General features: G+C 44.3%; 1 protein-coding gene across 3 annotated transcripts in view; it reads right to left on the minus strand.

Moving 5' to 3' along the window:
- DPY19L1 (dpy-19 like C-mannosyltransferase 1) overlaps positions 1-23,906 on the minus strand; it is a 161,085-nt gene that overhangs the window by 25,787 nt on the left and 111,392 nt on the right. For all 3 annotated transcript variants that reach the window (XR_014326456.1, XR_014326457.1, XR_014326458.1), the window contains one exon: positions 10,874-11,034. The gene's annotated coding sequence lies outside the window, so the exon portion shown is untranslated. The remainder of the gene's footprint in view (positions 1-10,873; positions 11,035-23,906) is intronic.

Consider the following 23,906-nt stretch of genomic DNA (forward strand, 5'->3'; position numbering starts at 1 on the left):
GCAGGACCCATGAGTAAGCAGAGGAAGTTGACTGATAGAGAAAGGACAATGGGGTAGCTGTACAGAGAAATGCAAATGGAGAGAGGAGGGGGGAGAGAGGCCCGAGAGAAAGAAAGAGAGAGAGAGGACACAGTTTGGAGGAACCTATCCATGGCGGTATCTTCGATCCTGACAGTTGTTCAGTTCCTTCTGCATCTGTCCTTATAATAACCCTCTTTTTCCTTGACTAACTTGAGTGCATCACTGTGCCTTGTCTGACTAGAACAATTCATTTCCATAAATGTTTCCAGACTGTGATGAGGGATCCCCTAGAAGACCATGAACATGTGGGCTTCTTCCTACCTACCTGTCAGGTGGCTTGAGCAACTAGCTTTGGGAAGAAGTTGTGAATAAATCATAGAGAGTTTGGCAAGATCGGCACTTTGGGAAGAAAGGAGAATAAGTAGGTGAATCTTTGCTTTCTTCTTTAGGTTATTATGAGGCTCAGAGTTTAGGGTAAAGGAGAAGACATCACAGCAAGAAGAATTCTCCAGGCCACAAGGGGAAATAAAGGAGGTTTCTTCAAGGACATCGTGGTGCTGGACATTGTGCGTGTGCATAGTCTCACATTCAATAAGGGAGTTCAGATATGAAAAGGAGGCACTTTGAAATCTGTGGGATGAATAAACTAATGAGGCACGTCTACCCCAGATGGAGAAAGCCCGTCAGTTTTATTAAAAGTTTCCAACCTTGGGACTTCCCTGGTGGTCCAATGGTTAATACTCTGCGCTTCCATTGCAGGGGGTGCTGATTCGATCCCTGGCCGGGGAACTAAGATCCCTCATGCCGTGCGGTGCCGCCAAAAAAAAAAAAAAAAAATCCCAATCTTTAAAATTTATAACATGGGAAGCTATAATATATTGAATTATCTCAATCTTCTGCCCCCAAAATAAAGAAGTTAGTGAGGCCATCAAATGAGATGAATGTGACTGAGTTCAAACTAGCCAAGTAGCCAAATAATCTGGTGTACATTAGAATACTATTATATAAACCTCTGGTGAGTTTCCTTTATTAAAGAGCAAGAAGTCAGCAGGAGAAAGGCAGCTTTCAGGGGGTATGCAGAAGTAAAAGCGAGCTGGAGTCAGGAACCCCTCATCATCCTCCACTGGAAAGCTAGGGAGAGATGAGGCGGCAGTACCCCTCGGCACCTCCCCTCAGCATCCTCCAGCCAGCACCTCCCAGCACTCCCTTATGCCTGCCTGGCTCATCCATCTCTGAGTAGCTCTGACCTAGCTGGGGAGAACACGGAGACTGGGAATTGCAGCATCCCTGACCAATGAGAGCTGAAGGTCCCTCAGCAGAGAGTAATCCCCCAAGTCAAAGGAAGGGATGAGACCTGAACGTAGAGCTGCACTAGACACCCAGCGCCAACCCTAGCAGGGCCCACCTCTGGGACACAGCAGCATCTGTGCTTGCCTAGGAGAGGGGTGGTGGTGAGCCTGCTCTTGGCATGAGAGAGAGTGAACTCCCACTAAAGGGAAGAGCTGGGTGCCCAGCATGGCCCAGTAACACAGGCCTGGTTCTTCAGAGGGGAGCAACTTGGGAGTCCTGTGGTATCTGTCAATGTGTTTGCCACCTTAGCAACTCCAGTTTAAACCCATCAGGGCTGCTTTGTCCCCCCCTGTCAAAATAGAATACAGATGGGGAAAGAGGCACTGCCAGTCCTCACATTGCCAAAGGCCTGGGTGGGGATGGTCAGAAAGACGAGGGGCCCCGGCTGCAACACCAAGCCTGTTTGAAGGAAGTAGCAGCTCCAGGTGGAGTTGAGACGAACCTCTCATGAGGAATTGGAAAGACCTCACAGGAAAGCTCACTGTGCGTAGCATTTCGGGCCAGGGTTCTGAGGAAGCGAGTCCCATAATGACCACGGAAAGAAGACTGTCCACCTTGCCACCCTCCAAGACAGGGCTGACCCAGGACCCAGTATGATAGCAGACAGAACTGTTTCCGAATAACACTCTCTGGAAACTGCGAGGAAGGAATTGTCCTCATTGCCAGGTGAGGGCAAGAATCAGTGAAACAGGGATTGGACAGTAAAACAATTCAAGTGAAACAATAAAACAATTCAAGGGGAGAAATCACAGGCCTAGTCATTCAGAGTGCTTGAAAGTGATTATTCTAAAATGCAAATTTGGTGACATCAGATCCTGTTTAAAATCGCTGCCTTTTCTCCATTCCCACACGCCCCGCCTTAGCTCAGACCATAATTAACTACCACTAGGATAATTGCCATAGTCTTCTAACTACCACCAGACTTGCCTCGCGCCCTCCCCACACACTGACTGCTTTTGGGAATCACAACTTGAACCTTTCTTAGAGGGTGAAACCGGCAGGGCTGGGGGCGGGGGTGGTGTGTATTAGTTGAGAGGCAACAGAAAGCGGCATCTTTCTGAACTAGAACTCATGATTTTTATGCCAAGTATGCTAGATACTTTCTCATGCTCTATTTCATTTAATTTCATTGTCACATCCCCTCAAGAGGCACATGTCAGTATCTGCACTTTAGAGATGAGGAAAATGAGACTCAAAAAGGGCACGCAAAATGTCCAAGCCACATAGCCCTAAGGGGTATGGGGTGTGAACTCGGGCTTCCTGATATCCTGTCTCATGGTGTGAACCAGTGGTGACATTTCCCTGCCCTCATCTGCCCTCTTCTTTCTCTCTCCTCAAAGCCCCAGGACAACACATATTGATCTGGCTCCCAACATCTCTTCCTTGATCTGCTGTGGTCTATGACCTAACCAACCCTGTCACCTTCTTCTGTCCACATGTCCTTTGCCCCTTCATCTCCCCCTCCCCACTCCCCCTCCCAAGACTCCATCAGAGTTTGCTGTAGCTTCACCCCCATTTTCTGGAGAAGAGCTGAATAGATCTCAGCATGTCCAAGGCCTACAGTATTTCTGAGGAAGGCTGGGGCTATGTGAACAAAGGCTGTTACAATAATGCTTTCAGGGCTGGACTAAGTGTGGTGTGCACACAATGCCTTGCATTTTGTCTCTTAATCATCCCCTCGCCTATCTGGCTGGTTCCTGACATTGAAATCCTGTAACATCCAGTGAAAAGAGAGCCATTGTTTCTTTCCAAAACAGAATCTGGCCTGTCATTCCAAATACAGATAGGAGCCTCGCCTTTTTAGTCAGTATCTGCAGTGCCACTGTCCCTGCTGGCCCTTACTCTCCCCTAACAATAGCAGCCAGGTGTCACCGAGGGCATGAGCCAGCACAGCTGGAGGCCTCCAGGAAGTGCTGGGGCTTGACACCCTCTTGGAGAATGGCTTCATTCCTCACCTTAAGCTTGGGGATCTCCAGGCCAATCCAGTGATGGAGCTGCAGGTCCAGGTGCCCTTACTGGGCCTCTCAGTGGCTTGCCTGAACTTGCAGCCTCTGATCTCACCCCTCAAATCAGGCCCTTGAGTGTAGGGCACCGGAAGCAGCTATGCTCTTTAGAAGATGTTACCCCTTAGAACAGAGCTTCAGTGTGTATAGGAATCCCTTGTCATCTTGTGAAAATGCAGGTTTGGATTCAGCCCGAGATTCTGCATTTCTAACAAACTTCCAGGTGAGATTACTGTTGCTGGTCTGGGACTATGTGTTTACTTACAAGGGCGTAGAGATTTGCTAAGTCCCCAGGGACAGGATTAGAACTGACATATGAGGGGCATCTGTGAGGCTGTGAGGAAGCCACTCAGCTGGAGTCGGCCATGATGCCATTGTCCCCTCAGCAGACCCAGACACAGCAGCAGGGTCCAGCCCTTGGGAAAGAGTTGAAGAGGATGAAAGAAATGATCAGAGATGCTCACAGAATAAAAAGGGGTAGGGGGAAGGACATCTGTGGTGGTATTAGTTGGAAGGTGAGAAACAGGGTGGAGTGTGGGCTATAGGTCCTGTGAGGAGCTATCAAAATGAGGTCACACATAGGAAGACCCTGGCACTTATTCATTTCGATAAAACTTTCCTCTTTTCCGGAGTCCTCTCTTCCATGTCAGCTCCAGGAGGCTGACTGTGTGATGCACTCAAGGAGAAAGCCAGAAGCCCAGCCAGCGGGGCCTTCCTGGCTCCCCTGCTCTAACCACAGGCTGCAGGTGGTCCTGGGCCCTCTGTTACTTCCTACTGCTCACGACGGCACACGGACACCAGTGCTTCTGCAAATGGGTCACAGCAGGTTGGGCTATGTCAGAACCAGCAGGGAGGCTTGTGAAATTGCAGCATTCAAACCTAGAAATTCTGACATAGCAGCATGTGGGAAAGAGCCCAGGAATTTACAAAAAGGTTTAAGCTCCTCAGGCTGTTATGAAGCACAGCCAAACTTGAAAAGTATTGATTTATGCGAAATAATACTACCATCCAACTGTGCAAAGTGCTGCTAACAAAAGGGAGTTAAATGCCAATGTTATAGTGTAACTCCAATTGTGTTTGTGTGTGTGTGTATGTATATGTTTTGTAGTATATAATAAACAGTATACTTCCAAGTTTATAAATACACACACATTAGATATATAGATGCATAGATATCTGGGTGGTAGGATGATAGGACTATAGGGTTTTCTCTTCTTTATTCCTTTCTCTTCTTTACTTCTGTTCTCCACCCCCACTGCCCAAAGGACGGGGGTGACCTCAGGCTCCCTTGTCCCTGTGTGCACATCTGATGACGTCACTCTGGTCTAGAGACAACGGGCGGATGGGGTCAGGGAGGCCTTGGAGCAACACACATGTGCCCCAGTCCCAGCCTCACCACTTACAAGCTGGGCAATGGACTTCCATGACCCAGTTTCACCATTTGTAACAAAAGGCTAAATAGTACCTTCTTTAGGAGGCTGTTGTGTCCCTGACACAAGCACAATGTAGATACTCAACAGAATGTTTTCTTTTCTGACCCTTTTACTGGAAATTCCTGCAAATTTGATCCCAGTTAAGTCTCGAGGGTATTAAATAGTATTTTTTCCACTTATTTCTGAGTAGTACAGATGGTCTTCTGTGCATCAGCATGAAATTCATGAACCCTTCCCAGGGTCTGAGGCCACTGTCCACGTAGCCTCTGCCACTGAATGTCCTCTAAGAAGATGAGAAGGGGGTTCTTTGTTATCCTCCCTCCAACATACGCACACCCTTCCACCCACCCCCACCCAGAGCTTTCGGTCCTGGGGTCTGTTTCTGTGTTAAAATGTACCCAGGTTTGCTTCAGTCAGGTATGACACAGACTGTTACAGAGGAAGAAATTTATACTCATGGATCCCTAGAAACAAGAGGTACACCATGCCATACCATGAAGGGCCACATGAGAAGCACCAGGGTAGGTTAGGAGGCAGAAGAGGCAAGAGAAGAGAACATGCCCCAGAGCGTTTATTAGGGTTTTCCCCAGAGGGGATGGGCCAGGCAGGGTAGGTACAATGAGTAAACTTAGGATGGGAAAGTTTGAAGAATTTCAGCAGTCTCTGGGCTGTGTGGGTGGTCTCTAGGTGTCTGGCACCTGGCTCTAGGGTGATTAAGGGCAGGAGGAATACTGACTTGTTGTGTGCAAGTTTGGTAAAGGAGATGATGTATGTGTGGGCTCTGGGTTGGTTGGTTTGTATATGACAGGTGCACTCTTGGGGAAATCATTTGCTATTTTTAGGAATTAGCTGGCACTGGGAGGGGCAGTCTCTCCAAGATCAAGGCACCAAATGCCAGAGTATTAAGGATACAAAAAATTTTAAAAATATAGTCAATACAAAAACAAACAATCCAACCAAAAAATGGGCAAAAGACCTACCTAAATAGAGATTTCTCTAAAGAAGACATACAGATGGCCAAGAGGCACATGAAAAGCTGCTCAACGTCACTAATTATTAGAGAAATGCAAATCAAAACTACAATGAGGTATCACCTCACACCAGGTAGAATGGGCATCATCAGAAAATCTATAAACAACAAATGCTGGAGAGGGTGTGGAGAAAAGGGAACCCTCTTGCACTGTTGGTGAGAATGTAAATTGATACAGCCACTATGGAGAACAGTATGGAGGTTCCTTAAAAAACTACAAATAGAATTACCATATGATCCAGCAATCCCACTACTAGGCATACACCCTGAGAAAACCATAATTCAAAAAGACACATGCACCCCAATGTTCATTGCAGCACTATTTACAATAGCCAGGTCATGGAAGCAACCTAAATGCCCATCAACAGACGAATGGATAAAGAGGATGTGGTATATATATACAATGGTATATTACTCAGCCATAAAAAAGGAACAAAATTGGGTCACTTGTAGAGATGTGGATGGATCTAGAGACTGTCATACAGAGTGAAGTAAGTCAGAAAGAGAAAAACAAATATTGTATGTTAACACATATAGGTGGAATCTAGATGGTACAGATGAACCAGTTTGCAAGGCAGAAATAGAGACACAGATGTAGAGAACAAACATATGGACACCAAGGGGGGAAAGCAGTGGGGCGGGGGTGGTGGTTGTGGGATGAATTGGGAGATTGGGATTGACATGTATACGCTAATATGTATAAAATAGATAACTAATAAAAAAAATTTTTTAAATAGTCAATACAGCTTTGCATAATCTACCCTCAAAAATGCCACTGAGGTCTTTAAATGACACAGAGCAAAATCAATTGCAGGGTAAGAAGGTTTGTGTATTTTGGAAAATCTTGTGAGGTAGACACAGACTTCAGGACTCTTCTACCTGCCTCTTTAAATGACGGCCCTCGTAATTTTAGCACCAACTTTTACATAGCACCTTCTTTCACAAATTTTACTTTATTTAATTTCCATAACCATTCTATGAGATAAGCCTTTGGTCCCCATCTGATTTATAAAGAAACAGTCTGGTGGGGTGTTTGGGGTCAGGGGAGTGAAAAATAAGGGACACACTAACATGTGTGAGAGCTTAACACATAGCCCTCCTAAAGGGTAGGTAGTGTTCTCCTCGTTCTACAGATGGAGATTTGGAGGCTCAGAGAGGTTCAATGGCCCTGGTCAAAGCCGGAAACTGAAGGTCCTCCTGGGTTAGGCACTGAACCCATATTGGTTTGATCTCAAAACCTATACGCTTTCCACCATATTCACTGATTCAAGCAATAGTGGTGAACCCCCGTGTGTTCCAGATGCTACTCTGGATGCTGGATGTACAAAGCTGAGCAAAATAGATGGCATGTTCCTTAGTCTTGGGGAATTTACAGAATAGTAGGCGGAAAGACATTAATCAATTAATCATCAAAAAATACAAAATTAGAACTGTGTTCAATACTTTGAAGGAACACTTCAGTGGCCCGGAGCCCACCTCTAAAATCCTGGGCCAGGAGTCCAGGTCTAGGGTCTCTTTTACCAACAATGCAGCCCTGGTTGGGGCGCTGAAGCTGTTTCCTGGTCCATAATAACCACCAGGGCACCAGGGGCGTGCAACCTCCTTCATAACGGGTACTGCTTGACCCTTCAATGCCCACGTCCTCCAGCAGGTCCAGAAGGTGATGGCCACTCAAACCAGATTCCAGCAATACCAGAAGACATGGCAGAGAAGAGCCAACAAATAAATTGTTGAGGGCGGTTAGGAGGAAAATCCCTGGAATGTGAGCCTCATATGTTCACCTGCCCGAAAGAGTTTTCCTTCCTTAGGAGGAGTGACAGCATTTGTTACTGACACAAAGATACCAAGACTCTTCCCTTCCCTTTTCAATTCTGACTCAGGGGATGTGAAGGGAAGACTTTTTTGAGAGGGGGAAGCTGCTGAGAAGGTTCCCTTGCTCTTTAGGAGGAGCCACAGGAAGAGACACTCTGAGTATTGAAAGGTCGGGGAGTGATGCTTCAATGTGGCTGCTGGAACTGAGGACACAGTCAGCGCCCAGGGGGCCTGAGCAGTCAGACCTAGGTCCTCAATGCCATCACTGGGCCACCAAATTAGCTGTGCCTGAAGTCCACCTACCTCAGAACTTCCTGTAACCTGAGATAATAAAGTCCTTGTTTAAACCAGCTTGAGATGGGGTTTCTTAAAGACAAATATATATATATATATATATATATATATATATATATATATATATTTTTTTTTTTTTTTTTTTTTGCGGTACGCAGGCCTCTCACTGTTGTGGCCTCTCCCATTGCGGAGCACAGGCTCCGGACGCGCAGGCTCAGTGGCCATGGCTCATGGGCCCAGCCGCTCCGCGGCATGTGGGATCTTCCCGGACCGGGGCATGAACCCGTGTCCCCTGCATCGGCAGGCGGACTCTCAACCACTGCGTCACCAGGGAAGCCCCAAGACAAATATATTTTAACTGATGCCTAAGAATAAGTTTTATTTTTAGTATCATGAAGTTTACTTACAACCTCATGGGAGCAAAGTCATTGACGCCTTCTACCTAGATCAAAGGTATCTTTTTAAGTAAACGTTTTATTGAAGTATAGCCAACATTTAAAAATTTGTGCAAATTCTAGATGTACAATTTGATGAATCATGATAATGGGAACACACCCATGCAACCACCCAGGTTGGACCTAGAAAAATGGGGAAAATTTGGATAAGTAGAAGGTAAAGGGCCAGCCAGGCATGGTAGGTAAAATGAACAACGTTAAGTCTAAGTCCCAAGGTAGGACCTTATGAGGTACACTAGGGAGGCTATAAGAGTGCAGACTTGACAAACATGGATAATTAGGATAAAGAAAGAAAGCGCAATCAGACTCATTCATTATGTGCATTTTAATAGACTTGTCCTGCTGATGCACCCTTTTGTCTGGACCCAACAATATCTATTCCTATTAGGAATATAAAGAGGAGGAATCCAAGAAGTACCAAATCTAAGGTCAACAGCAACTTAGAAAAACGCTGGTTAGTAAGCACACCTATATTTTCTTGCTCTGCCAGCTAAGAGGGACTAAAAGCTGTGACACTCCAGTAGCGATGAGCACACAGTGATTTCTAAGACCATTCTCTAATTCAAAAAGCCAGGGTTTATCCAGAGCTGATTCTACGGCTGCGGCAGGAAATATACAAGATGAGCCTGGAGCATCTTGTAGTGCCAGAAATAAGGGAGTTCTTGGGAAGGAAAAAACCCCACAGTGATGGGGGTATCTCAAAAGGACTGAGGAGCCAACTGAAAGAGCCCCCATGGCCAAGCTGGAACAACTTGAACAACATAAAGTAATGTTGGATCATAATCCACAGTGTAGAATAAATGTCCATGAGTCCATATTTCATATTAAAATAATTAAATAAATTAATAAGTAGAGAAGAAGAGACAAATCTTCCATACAGAAGAATTCTAAATAAGGTTGGTAGGTATTTCACCCTCAAGGATGTGGATTATAACTTCCCATCTCTTAAGTGTGGGCTGCAGATACTGACTTCCTTCCAAAGAGCACAGTAGGAAAAGGGAGAATAAGCATTTTTCTCTGTGGTGGAGAAAACTGACAAACACTACCTCAGCCAGGTGGTGAAGGTCGGCACCAGTAGTCATAAATCATATTGATAGTATGCACCCTTGATATCATGTGATTAGAACCCCCAAAATACATAACCCCAGTGCAATCATGAGAAAATCATCAGACGAATTCCACTAGAAGGACACTACAAAATCCAAGTTTATCAAAAACAAGGAACGTCTGAGAAACTGTCACAGACAAGAGGAGCCTGAGCAGACAGGACAACTGTATTAGTCTCCTAGGCCTGCTACAACAACCAACCACAAAATGAGTGGCTTAACAGAGCAGAGGTTTCTTCTCTCACAGTTTTGGAGTCAAGAGGTCTGAAATCAAGGTGTTGTCAGGGCCATGTTCCCTCTGAAGCCTCTAGGGGAGGATCCTCCCTTACCTCTTCCAGCTTCTGGTAGTCCCAGGCATTCCTTGGGTTGTAGATGCTCCACCCCAATCTCTGCCCCCATCGTCACATGACTATCTTCTCCCTGTGTGTCTTCTCCTCTTCTTAGAAAGACACCAGTCATGTTGGATTAGGGGCCCCCCTACTCCAGTATGACTTCATCTTAACACCTTACAGCAGCACCAACCCCATTCCCAAATAAGGTCACCTTCACAGGTACCAGGGATTAGGACTTAGTATCTCCTTCTGTGTGGTACAATTCAACCCAGAAACAATCCTCACACCAACTGCCGTTCCCATTTTACAGATGAGGAGCCAGGGACTCAGAAAGGGAAAGCAACTTACTCAAGAGCACCTGAGTAGCAGAGTGTCAGAGGCAGGTTTCTAACTCAGGGCTGCCTGGTTCTCAGGCTTGAGCTTCTCCACTACCTTATACAGTCTTTTTCACATTAGACATCCCTTCCTGCCTCTGCCCTCTCTGTTCATTCCCTTCAAATTACAAGGGAGCAAATTGAGGTCTAGAAAGGGGTAGTGATTTTCCCAATGTCAAATAGAGGGGAAAAGGGCAACAAATTTTGATACTGAGACTCTGAATTGATGTATTTCAATTACAAATTCTTATTAAAAATCTTACCACTCAGCCATGTACAGGGAGAGAGAGAAAGAGTAAGAGAGAGAGAGAGAGAGGGAAAAAGCCTTGGGAATTGGTAGGATCTGGATCTGAGGGCCCTGTGTTTACAACAGAAGAGTTGCCTATGGCATTAGGTCTTCAATTGCTTCCACAGTTTTTCCTCCCATGATACTATCTCTGAAAACAGTGACCAGAAGAGAAAAGAACCAAAGAAAAGGAATTCTTAGAACAGGTCATCTGTCTTCCATCATCTGTCAAAAAGTTGGTACATTGAGGGTTTCATGGTGTACTTAACAAGGAACCCATGCCATAGGTCCATAGACACATCCTCTGTCTTCTTAGCCTGGCAAAGTTCTGTGCATTTTTCTCTAAGAATGTCAGGGTCATCATCATTGGCACTCACCTCGTGATTGATTTTACAAAGGTCACAGCTATGATGAGAGGCTGGAAATGCAGTCACTTATCCCCCTTCCTTGCTGATGGCCATTGACAAGGCTGGTGTAAAGATGGTGTCATGTGTTGAAAACTGGTCACACAAATATATCAGGTTCTAACTACTGAGACCTGTAAATGTTATAAGGAAAAAGAATCATTGTAGGTATGACTGAAGTAAGGATTTTGACATAGGAAGATTATCCTAGATTATCAGGATGGGTTCTAAATGTGATTACAAGTACCCTTATAAAAGAGCACAGTGAGAGATCACACGCAGAGAGGAAATGTGACCACAGAGGCAGAGACTGACGTAGCTACAAGTCAGAGGCAGAGATTGAAGTAGCCACAAGTCAAGGAAAGCCGGCTGCCACCAGAAGCTGGAAGAGTCAAGGAACAGATTCTCCCCAAAGCGCCGAGAGAGAGCACAGTCCTATGCCTTGATACCACCTCACTGATACTGATTTCAGATTTCTCATCTCCAGAACTGTGAGAGAATAAATTTCTGTTCTTTTAAGCCACTGAGTTTTGGGGAATTTGTTACAGCAGCCTCAGGAAACTAATACACGTGGTAAAAGATGGATTCCACTAATAAGTGAGAAAACTCACCCTCTCATGTTCCTGATCTTCTCTGGTTGGTCCAGGTCTTGTCTTGGGTTCATAGTCTGTCCTCCTGGGACCCCACCCCCACCCCCGCCAGCTGCCCTAAGCAGTGACTGTCTCCTCTGTCCCAGAGACAACACTTCCTGAGCAGAGGTCTCATCAGCATCCCCTGGGGGTTTCTCATTTCTCATTTTTCAGATCTTTCTTAAGCAGGTCTCACCTTGAGGCACCCTCACCTATGACAAATCTCTGCTTCCTGCCCCCAAGTTGTCCCGCTGGTTCTACTTCTGCTCTGCCCTTGGTCATCATGCCCGAAGCACTGAGACCTCATCCCTGTTCCCACATGCTACCCTCAGATTTTATCTTTGGCTTCAAGAGATGGTATATTTCTGCATTTCTGTTGTAACATTAATGTTTTCAAACTTCACAGAACTTCTTGGGCCATGGTAAGCTTTCTGGAGAAAATGTTCAATTGAGTAGGGCCACAAGGAGGATAAGTGGGACATGGATAAGAGAATCCAAGGATAGAACAAAGGAAATGGCACAACCTGATCACTCTAGTGATGAAGAAAAAGTCCAAAAGGAGAGAAGGAGCTGCAAGGTCACTTGCCAGCAGAGTAAAGATGAGCAGCCTCAGGTTCAGTAGAGAGGTCATGGAAAGTGGCTAGGGTAGGCCTACCCTAGCAAGTGGGGTCCAGAGCTGCCCTTTGACATGGTGTCCGGTGCCACCACACTGAAGGAGGCATTGCTGGGCTGGATGAGGCAAGGTTTGATGAGGTCTCCCCGTCCCACACCACCACCAGCTGTGGTCCCCCTGCAGTAGGTTGAGAAATAACCCTCCAAAGATGTTCAGCTCTCAGTCCTGGAACCTTTTACCTTACAGTATAGGGAACTTTGCAGATATGAGTAAGTTAAGGAGCTCTGGATGGGGAGATTATGCCCGATGTAATCACAAGGGTCCTGACAAGAGAGACACAGGAGGCTCAGAGTCTGTAGCAGGAGATGCGATGACAGAAGCAAGAAGCTGGAGTGGAGTGGAATACAGATGGCTTCTAGATTTTGAAAAAGAGAAGGTAATAGGTTCTCCTCTGAAGCCTCCAGAAAGAACACAGCCCTGCAAGGTCTTGGTTTTCGCTTTCTGACTTTCAGAACTGTAAAAGAATAGATGTGTGTTGTTTTAAGCTACTAAATCTGATTTGATTTGTTGCAGTGGCTGTAGGGGATGAATACACCTCCATATAGTGCAGGGAGGGCTGATGCGAGCACATGGGGGCTTTGGACATCTTCCAAAACTTCATGGGCCAAGATATGCTGCAAATGGCAACATCCGTACCTTCTGCGGTGCCCAGGCCATCTCTGGGTCACTCACTCACTTGGTAAAATGCTTTTTATGTTGCCAACGAGGTCATCCACCTAGATGGTGAGGCCAGTGTCCACCCAGAGCCTGTTGGAATCCTCCAGGTTGACAGCATTGTGTATGTTAGCGCCAGTGGGACACAGCCATTCCACCTGTCACCAGGTCTCTTAACTAAAGCGTGACCTGCCTCACCCTGGCACTGTGGGGACAATGGGGTCTGTTCTTCTTTCCTGACTCTCACCCAGAGACAGGAAAGAGAGCCAGGGAAAGCAAGTTCAGGCAGACCGTGGGATGCAGGGAAGGCACTTCTCCAGGCCCAGTCAGCCTGCCAGGCCAGCACCAGCACCCTGCCAATCGTAGCTGGCATCCCAGATGCTTGCAAATCGAAAGTGAAGAGCTAGGAGACCTCTGGCTGCCAGCAGGCTCCATTTCTCCACTCTGTGTTCCATTCCCTTAATAAAAGCAATTTCAAGCTACCACCCTGCAGAGCATGAGCGTAACCGGCCAAACCCTGGCAGTACCATCCTGATTCTTTCATTTGAAGCACATGTTCATTATAGACTTTCTTTCAAATAAATCATATTACTGGCTCCCAAGAGAATATTCCTCTGGGCTCACATGGCAACCCAGGAAACAATAGCACCACAGCCTCTGTGACATGCCAGGTACTCAGGCCTTACTATCAAAAGCTGGAGAGTGCCTGGAATCAGAGCAATGTTCCTACTGTGTTCCTAAAATAATGACCACCGATCTGCAGGTGCATTTTCTGCAGGGAATAGTAATTTGCATGCACCTGCCCTGCTTGAAGGGGGCTGGAACACCACGCTGTAGGACAGCAGGGGGCAGGACAGTGGCTTAGATCCTGGAAAGCTATATAAGGCAGCCTTCCCAGGCGGAGGTGAGCCAGCACCAGAACACAGAACCTTCTGATTCCAATACCAGTACTCTCTCCACCGCCCATTCTGTACCGCCACTGGTAACCTCAATCCTTTTGCTGAAGGCCCCCAAATTCCAACACGCCTCCTAAGGGTAATCTAACGCTCCAATATCTACCTAAGCTCATGTTAGCTTTTATTTTTAACCTAATTTTCTAAGTTGATCTAAGGGAGCACACAGTGATGGGTCCTTTGGCAGGCAGACCTGGGCGGGGCCTCAGTCTCTCGGCAGGCCCAGCCAGAGTTCCTTCTCTTCCACCTCCAGTCTGCCTGTAACTGGGTGGGAAATTTAGGCTGAGGTCTTACATCTTCAGGGAAGGGGAGTGAAGCCTCTCTTGGATTCCTATCTTTACACTGAGAGTTGTGGCATCTGGCACTTAACGAAAAGGCACCTTGAGTTCCGTTTGGCTATTGATGCTTGTGGGTAAACCTCTTACCAGGTATTGACACTGGGAGGCCAGTGTAGTTGAGCCCAGAGCCCTTAACAAGTCCTACAGCTCAGGAAATAATGCCATAGGAGGTCATATGGTAGGCCTCGATCAGTAAGTAACTATAATTGAAGAGGAATGAAATCAATTATATATCTTGAGCCGTCCACACATAATTATTTTAAAATCATATCATGGTATTTGGGCATTACTTAAATGACTTGAAAATTGGTCTTGAAAAAGCCAGTAAATGCATTTGATTTAGGATTGTGTTGTGGCCAATACTTGTAGGACATGGACAGACCTCTGTGGTAGGCAGAATAATGGCCCCCAAAGATACGCACGTCCTAATCTCCAAACCTATGAGTATGTAAGGTTCCAGGGCAAAGAGGAATTAAGGTTACAGGTGGAATTAAGGTTGCTAATCAGATGACCTGAAAAGAGGGAGATTATTGCGGCTTATCTGGATAGACCCATCATAATCACAGGGGTCCTTAAGTGAAAGAGGGAGGCAGCAGAGGGAGAACCCGAGGCATGGCACCTGAGAACTTGGCCTGACACTGCTGAAGAAAGAGGGCAGGAGGAACGAGTTACGAAATGTGAGTGGCCTCTAGAAGCTGGAAAAGGCAAGGACATGTTTTCTCCCCTAGAGCCTCCAGAAGGAACGTAGCCCTGCTGACACCTGGATTTTAGCCCAGGGAGGCCCATTCAGATTTCTGACCTCCAGAACTGTAATATCATAAATGTGTGTTGTTTTAAGCCACGGTGTTTGTGGAAATTTGTTACAGTAGCAATAGGAAACCCTCTCAACCTGAGTTTCTCAACTTCAGAACTACTGACATTTTGGGCTGGAAAATTCTTTGTTGTGGGGCTGTCTTGTGAACTGTGGGATATTTTGTAGGATCCCTCACCTCTACCCCCTAGATGTCAGTAGAAGGTCCCTCCCCAAGTTACAACAACCAAGAATGTCTTCAGACATTGCTTTGAGGGGGAAAGAAAGGGGGAAAATCACCCCTGGTTCAGTACCTCTGCTCTGAACTCACCATGGTTGTCCATTTTAATACGCACTTGCCCTCACACACCTGGGATTCTAGTCACTGACCTTTTCTATGTGGATGCTTCTGGATGAGGTCTTTGATGCCAATGGAAAATTAAGTACCACACAAAATCGGCATTAGTCTCTGATGCCTCAGAGTAAGTTTCTATCATTTCAACCAAGCTGGTTTAATGGTGACAGAGAAAAAGGAATCTGAACATGCTATTAAGTAAAGAGAACTGATATCTAAATGGATGCAAGACAAACTCTGCCCACTCCATGCAATGCTCTTTATCATTTAAGCTGGGCTGCAGCATGAACATGAGTAAGATGTGATTTCTGCTCTTAGGACCTCATTGTCTCATAAGGGAGACTCATGTGCAATTAAAAAAACCCAAACTCTCAGTAGAGATTAAAAGGACTGTACACACACCATGGTCATATATTTTGAATCAAGAATCCATGGTCTGGACACAAGCTGTGAGACAGTATAACAACAGGACCAAATATTTGAAATCAAGACTGCCTCAGAAAATGTGTCCATGCCACCTATAAGAGGCATATGCAGCAATAGGGATGGACCTGGAGATTAGCATACAAAGTGAAGTAAGTCAGACAGAGAGAGACAAATATCATATGATACTGCTTATATGTAGAATCTAAACCAAATGATACAAATTAACTGATATGCAAAACAGAAATAGACCCACAGACACAGAAAACAAACTCATGGTTACCAAAGGGGAAAGGCGGTGGGGGGAGGGAGGGATAAATTATGAGGTTGGGATTAACATATACACACTACTGTATATAAAATAGATAACCAATAAGGACCTACTATACAGCACAGGGAACTATACCCAATATTTTGTAATAACCTACAAGGGAAAAGAATCTGAGAAAGAACATATACATATATACATATATATATATATATATATATATAGAGAGAGAGAGAGAGAGTGAGAGAGAGAGAGAGAGAGGGAGAGAGAGAGAGATCATATATGTATATATATATCTGAATCACTTTGCTGTACACCTGAAAGAACGCAACATTGTGAATCAACCATACTTCAGTAAAAAAATAAAATTAATTAAAAAAAATTTTTAAAGAGGCATATGCAAATTGCTACTGGAAGCTTCCAGAGCAGAGATTCACATGGGCGAAGAGGAGGAGGAGGAGGGGACCACAACCCAAGCAGGAGAAACACGTGCACAAAGAGGCAGGACAGGAAAGCATATGGCCCACTATGTAGAGTTAATCAGCAATTCCAGATAGATGTGGCTGTTTAAAGATAATTCCAAACATGCATAATACTAAGGTTTAAAAAAAATAGATGTAAGAAGAATAATTTTTACTTAAAAATACATAATCTGTCAAGAAATTTTTCAACGGTAGGTGCTAAGGATTTAACTTAGATTCTCCTCTCTCCCTAATCACCCATGGTGTAACCCTATGCGAGGTACTTCTCTGTACCTGTTTCCACATCTGTAGCCTGGGAATAATAATGTCTACCCTGAGGTGCACTGAAGGAGTCGTATATCTAGACTAAGTGTTTTATAATTGTTCCTATTAATACCACGGAAAGTGTTATTGCCAACAGTGCTTAAATAATAGATAGGCTGCAGTTCACCTGCAGGACTCCTTGCTACAGGGCAGAGTGTTGGGTTTGACCCCATCAGGGCACATGCTGCTGGGGGAGAGACTCAGGAGTGGGGAGAGCAGCCACGGCGCGGGGCACTCCAGGACCAGGCACCTGCAGGGGAGGTGTGGGGGAAGATCCAAGCCTTCTGAACCAGAGAAGGATGACTGTGTTTATGACCTCACCTGTGTGCCGCATGGTCTCACACGTGTCCCTGCAAGCACTGCACAAGAGCCCTTATACAGAACAGTCACGGAAGACTTCTCAATCTGCTGTCCAGATGGACATTAGGGAGCGGTGGGGCCCCTGGTGAACTTGAGGGGCGGACGTCTTTGGAAAGAGAGAGTCACCCCTCAGTTCCAGCCAATTGGTGTTATGAACATTTTAGCAGATCTCATCTTTAATTAAGAGAAGCTGGAAATCAGAAATTTCAGGGGGGAACTTCCTATGTTTTAAAAAGACAGCTCATTGGTCTGTAAGACAGATTCAGACTATAGACCACCCCTGTGAGACCCCAGGTTAGAGGCTTATGAAATTACGTTTCTTGCCATGTCTTCTGATGTCAGAATACCACCGGCAAGAAGTCTGGGTACTTTTTTTGTAAGACTCTGAGGAGCTCCAGAGGAAGAAATTATTTCTGAGTTTCTCTGGAAGAATCTATATATTGATTAAAGTAGTATTACTACCTTAACACCATTTTACTGCTACTTTTACTGCCTCAGCTGGCAGCTCGCCAAACCCTTCAAGGCCAGGAGGCTGGGAGTCATTTGCTCTCTCCTTCTCCTGGCCCTCACAGCCAGGTCCTAGAGAATGGATCACTTCAGTGTCTTGTAGATCCATCACTCCCACTGACACTTCAGGTTATGCCATCCTGTTGCTGAAGCCCTGCTGATGTTTCCTAAAAGATCCTCATGCATCCACCTGACCAGGTCCTCCTGCACACTCCACTCTGCGGTTACCATCCAAAGTATACATTGTCTGAGCTTGTGTCACTGCCTCACTTGGAACTACTCCAAGGTACCAGCATCAGCAAGTCAAAGTCTGAGCTCCTTGGCATTACATACATGTCCAGGGAGTGCTGAATATATACATGTGTCTGAGTGTTGGGGGCAAAGGAAGCTGGGAATATCAGGTAGGGGCCATATTATAAAGAACCTGGAATGTCATGCTGAGGAGTTGGGCTGCATTATATAAGCAATGCAGAGCTATGGATGGTTTGAAGAGAAAAGAACCTTGTCTGGTCTAAATTTTATAAATCTCAACACTGTTTGCTTCCTTTATAGCGCTTATCACAGTTTGTAATTATTTCATTGACTTGTTTATTTTTTTCCATATCTCCCATTAAACTTCCAACTATGAGAGGAAAGGAACCATGTGTGTTTTGTTCACATTTATTTCTCTTCTACCCTGTAAGTGCCTGGAATATAGTAGGAATTCAATAAAAAGTTGTTGAATAAATGAGTAAATGAATGATGAATGCAGGAATGAATGAGTAGAAAGAGCACAAAATTAACCATGGCTTCCATCCAACCCATACCTCACCATTGTTATTTATATAAAGACCTTTCAGAAATATGTCAAGATAAGCTGTGTATCACAGTGAAGTTTTGTAATGCAGGATAGAGCAGCAGTGACTGGACATTAATGATGTGCATTTTTATTGAATATCCGCACAATGTAGAGCAGCAAGTAGTAAGTGATTAAAGGAGTAAAACTTTCAAAAGTGCATACATGCCATAATTAATTGAAAAATCTGCTCACTGTTACTAGGAGCATAAATGCCAAGATTTGGTATTCAACTTGTTCTATAAGCATGAAATATCAAGAGACGTAGCAACAGACTTTATTCAGGTATGCCTTCTTTTAATTCAAATCGATCAAGTTCTTTAACAATTTGGATATATGCTGAAATGCTATCAGGGGTCTTCTTTGGGCAGTGAGATTTTCTCAATTTTGCAAATTTTCAGTTATAAGCACGCATTACTTAAAAAAATCAGAAAAACAGGATAAACAACAAGGTCCTACTGTATGGCACAGGGAACTATATTCAATATCCTGTGATAAACCACAATGGAAAAGAATATAAAAAAGAATGTATATATGTGTATAACTGAGTCACTTTGCTGTACAGCAGAAATCAACACAACATTGTAAATCAACTATATGTCAATTAAAAAAATTCAGAAAAATAAAACCTTAAGAAATGCTTCCTAAGAAGGGACTCAATTTACTGTGTGTTGTCTTAAGCCCTATAATTGATATTTTTCAAATCCTTTCTATATTCATTTTGATCCTTACAATCATGAATTTTTAGAGTAGGTAGAAATCTTGTAAGATCATCTCATATAGCTCTCCCATGTTTCATGGGTAAAATTTTGACTACCCACTCCCTCCCTCCCCCACTGCATGTAATTCTAATAAAACTGTCAATCATGGGGATGGGTAGGGTTGGAGGGGAGTGTGGAGATGCTGAGAAACAAGATCCAAACTAAACAACCAGAGAGTAATTTAAATCATTTCTCTAGAAACAATAATTAATCTGGCAATGTTCACATGACTTAAATGGCCATTCAGATTACTTCTGCTGGGGAGAGGATTATTCTCTCTGTGTTGGCCCTTGAGTTAAGGAAAGGTGTGGATCTAGAATGGCCATTCATATCTTGAATGACAGATGTGCTTGGCCCAACTCCTCGGACTTCCCAGAAAAGTAGTAAGCCAATAAATGACTTTTTTTGCTGAAGGTTGGAATTTATTTTCTGTCACATACATCAGACAGAAATCTTAATAAATAACCACTCATTACTAATGCCATTTGTCCACTTTATTGCATTTATTTTATTTTTTAAAGAAAGGCAGACTGCCACATGCAGCACCACATTTGGATGTGTCTGCAATCTTGGAAGCTTGACTACCCTACGTTTTCCTGCAGATGGACCTGGAGAGCTTGATTGGAGGTTCTAGCAGGGGAGTGCAGCTACTCATGTAGCCTTGACTAAAGGCTGGTTCTCCTCTATAAGTGAAGGTTGTCCTCTTCAACTAAGTGTGCAGCTTTGGGAGGGATGCTTGTGGAGCAGTGAGGGAGGAAGGGGACACCTGCCTAGCCAGCCAGATCAGCCAAATCAACCCTCGTGATCAGTGGGGTGACAGATGTCACAGTCAGATTGCCCTCACATTCTGTCCCCTTTATTAAGGCCTCCAAGACGAGGACTCCAAAATATCCCTGAGTCTCCTATCTCTATGATTTTTTTCCTAATAGTCATAGAAAAAAACATTTGCTTACGTTGAACTTAAACTTTCTGCTACAATTTTAAGTTAAAGACTTTTGCTTCTACCTGAGATAGAGTGAAAGGAACTGGATTTACTCTCCTACTGAAATAACAACAAAGACATAATATATGAAAAAAAGATTTTTAAGTCACTGGATATTAGGCAATGACAGACAGTGATCCCAGAGATAGCTAACTAATGAGGTGAGCCCTAGAATTGCCTCAGATTACAGCCTTGAGAGAGTTTACAGTCTGCAGCCTATGAAGGGCGAAGCCAGAAAGAGGATCATGGACTCCCTGAACTGAGAGTCTGGGGAGGTGAAGGGAGCTTGAGCTTGCAAGACAGAGTACCAAAAAGGAGAGAATTGCTCAGACGGTGATCTGTAGAGGTTCCCTGGGTATTCAGCACAGTACTGATAAGCATAGACACTTAAGGAAACTACCCCGTACTGGGGGCAAACCATCTTGAAGGATTAGAGAACAGTGCCCAGTGCTCACACAGGACTGTGAATAGTGACTGTTTCTACCAGCCAGAGAGAAAAACACATAATTCATGCACATTGGGTAGAGTACCCAGGAAAATCGTGTAGTAGAGAATAAATGGTCCTAGACTGAGCACAGCTCTGAACCCACCTAAAAAAATCATAAAAGCAAGACATATAAGATCTGTTTCAAAGTAACTTAATTGCATCACAGAACAAAGTTCAAGGATATTTATAGGAATATAAAAATAATCAGCACCAAACAGGATGAAATTCACAATGTTTGGCATAATCAAAGATCTTCAGATATGCAGAGAAGCAAGAAATCATGACCCATGATGAGAAGATTAATCTATCAATAGAAACTGACCCCAAACTAACACAGATAGTAGAACAAGCAGAGAAGGACATTAAATCATTTATTAAAATGTATTTTACCCAATATGCTCAAAAGTTCTGGAGAGACATGGAAATATTTTTTAAAGACCCACAAAGAGATTCAGGGCATGAAAACTATAATGTCTAAGATGTAAAGTACACTGAATGGTATTCACAGCAGATTAGACATTTCAGGGAGGAAGATTAGTGAACTTAAAGGCACAGCAATAGAAACCATCTGAAATGAAACACAGAGAGTAAAAAGAATCCCTCCCTCCTGCCCCCCACCCCCCCAAAAAAATCGGTAAGCTGCAGGACAATTACAGGCAGCCTAAAATGTAAGTAGCTGGAGTCTCCAAAAGAGACAACAGAGAAAGGGGTATGGACAGAAAATTTATTTGAAGAACTAATGGCTTAAAATTTTCCAAATTTGATGACTACTATAAACGCATGGATCAAAGAAAGCTCAATGAAGCCCAAGGTCAAGAAACATGAAGAAAACTATACCAAGACCCATCCCAATCAAATTGCTAAGAAGCAAGTGAGAAAGGGCAAATTTTAAAAGCAACCAGAGAATTCTGACATATTACATATGGAGGAATAACAATAAGAATTACAGCAGATTTCTTCTTGGAGATGGTGAAAGCAGGAAGACGGTGGAGCAACATCTTTAAAGTACTGAAAGAAAAAACTGTCTACCTAGAACTCTTCACTCTGTAAAACTATATTTCAAAACAAAGGAAAAATAAGACCATTTCGGTCATACAGAAGCTGAAAGAATACCTCACCAGCAGACCTGCACCACAGGAAGTGTGAAGGAAGTCCTTCCTGTAGAAGGAAAATGATACCAGGTGGAAATCCTGAGCTACACAAAGGCATGAAGAGCAAACATGGAACTGAGCAAACATGTAAGATTTTTTTTCTTATTATTTAAATTTCAAGTCATTCTACCTTTAATTGGTCCTCCATGACCTCCAACTCTTCATTAAAGCCCTTCATATAAGTGAATACCAGTCAACTGCCTTTTATCCAGCTCTCCTTCTAACTTCACATCCTCATTTCTATTGATTTTTATTCTCATGGGACTCACTTTCTTTACCTTCAGGACTGGTGCTGCTCTTCTTTACACTCCTCTAGCTTCTCTCCAGCTTCCTGAACTGTGTAACTAAATGTCCAGAACAAGTTTCATTTAGTACCAATAAAGTCATAAGTGGCTTGACTGCCACCTCCTCCACTAAAGGGCTTTAAATTGCTTATGAGAACTTGCAGGTTATCCTTGTCCTGGAAAGTCATTGTGCATATTGGCATATTAAAGGTTCTGAGAAGGTTATTACTGAAGTATTCTAAGTCATTTATTCCAGCATTTCCCCAACTTATGGACACATAGGACCCTAGGAACACAATTTGAAAATTACTGTTCCCATTCAACATCCTCATTTTATAGGTGAGAAAAAGTTCAGAGAAGTAATTTGCCCAATAACACACATAATGTTAGTGTCAAAGTGGAAACTAACACTTAAGTCTTCCAGAATAAGTCCAGTGTTCTTTCCTCAGCATTCACTCAGAAATCTTGGAATTCTTGAAACTTTCCTTAGGAACTTCCTATCCTTCTATAACCAAGCAGGATCCTATGGGGCCTGGGACAGACCCCTCCCCCATATCCTCTGCTTTAGTTCCTCTCTGAAGTACCTAGATAACAGTATCTGATGCACATTTCCTGAGTTGTTTTACAGATGCTAAAACCTCTGCCACGTGGAAGAAGTAAACCACTTGAAAATCAGGGAGCACATAGCCCCCAGGCCTACTGGTACCTGAGGACTGAGAACTTAACCCCTGTGACACCACCGTTACCTCACCACCAACCAATTAGACAACTGTGTGCAAGCTAATCACATACCCTGCAACTCGCCTCCCTCACTTTGCCTTTAAAAATACCTCCCTGAAACCCCTCGAGGAGCTCGGGTCTTTTGAGCATGAGTTGTCCTGGACTTCACATCTGGCACCTTAGGATAAATGCTGCACTTTCTTTCACCACAACCCAGTGTCAGTAGGTTGGCTGTATTATGCCAGCAAGTGGACCCAGGTTTGGTTCGGTAACACCTCCAAAACCAATTTCACAGCTTATAACTTTGCTTTTCACTCAAAAGGATTTTTCCCAGCATAAAACTCTACAACTCTAGGAGTCAGTGGATGCCTGGGCATTTGGTTAGGAATCAAATTTTCAGATTATAAGCCTCTGCAGGGAGTGCAAGGTCGTTGTGAAAATACCATGTGAAAAGGCAATGCTGTGCGTTCTCCAAGGTGGCAATTCTACTTGGAATTAGCAGCCATTTCTCTGTCATCACTTAGTCATTTTCCTGTTCATCTCAGAAGGCATCCCTAGCTCTGCAGGGAGTGACAGATGCTGTGCTGAGCAGAGCTCCCGGCCCATCCATCTCAACCAGCCAGGCCCACTTTAAGCAAAGGCTGAGTGAAAGGGGCAGATGTGGGAGCCAGACTATTTTGACAGGAGATTGATTTTCTCCTCCCTTCCCCCACAAAGCTTTTTTTCCTCTCCTTATGTTTGGATGAATTATTCCTACTCTCAATGAACAGCAAAGAGGAACAGCAAAAAATTATTCTGGGGGGGTTGGGGAGACATCTGGGAGGAAAAGCACAAAAAGAAAACCTCAGAGGTTTACAGTATTAAGAATGGTTAGGGCTTCCCTGGTGGCGCAGTGGTTGAGAGTCCGCCTGCTGATGCAGGGGACACAGGTTCGTGCCCCAGTCTGGGAAGATCCCACATGCCGCAGAGCGGCTAGGCCCGTGAGCCATGGCCGCTGAGCCTGCACGTCCACAGCCTGTGCTCCACAAAGGGAGAGGCCACAACAGTGAGA

This window comes from Leucopleurus acutus, assembly GCF_964270905.1.
Source record: "Leucopleurus acutus genome assembly, chromosome: 9".
Taxonomy (NCBI): domain Eukaryota; kingdom Metazoa; phylum Chordata; class Mammalia; order Artiodactyla; family Delphinidae; genus Leucopleurus; species Leucopleurus acutus.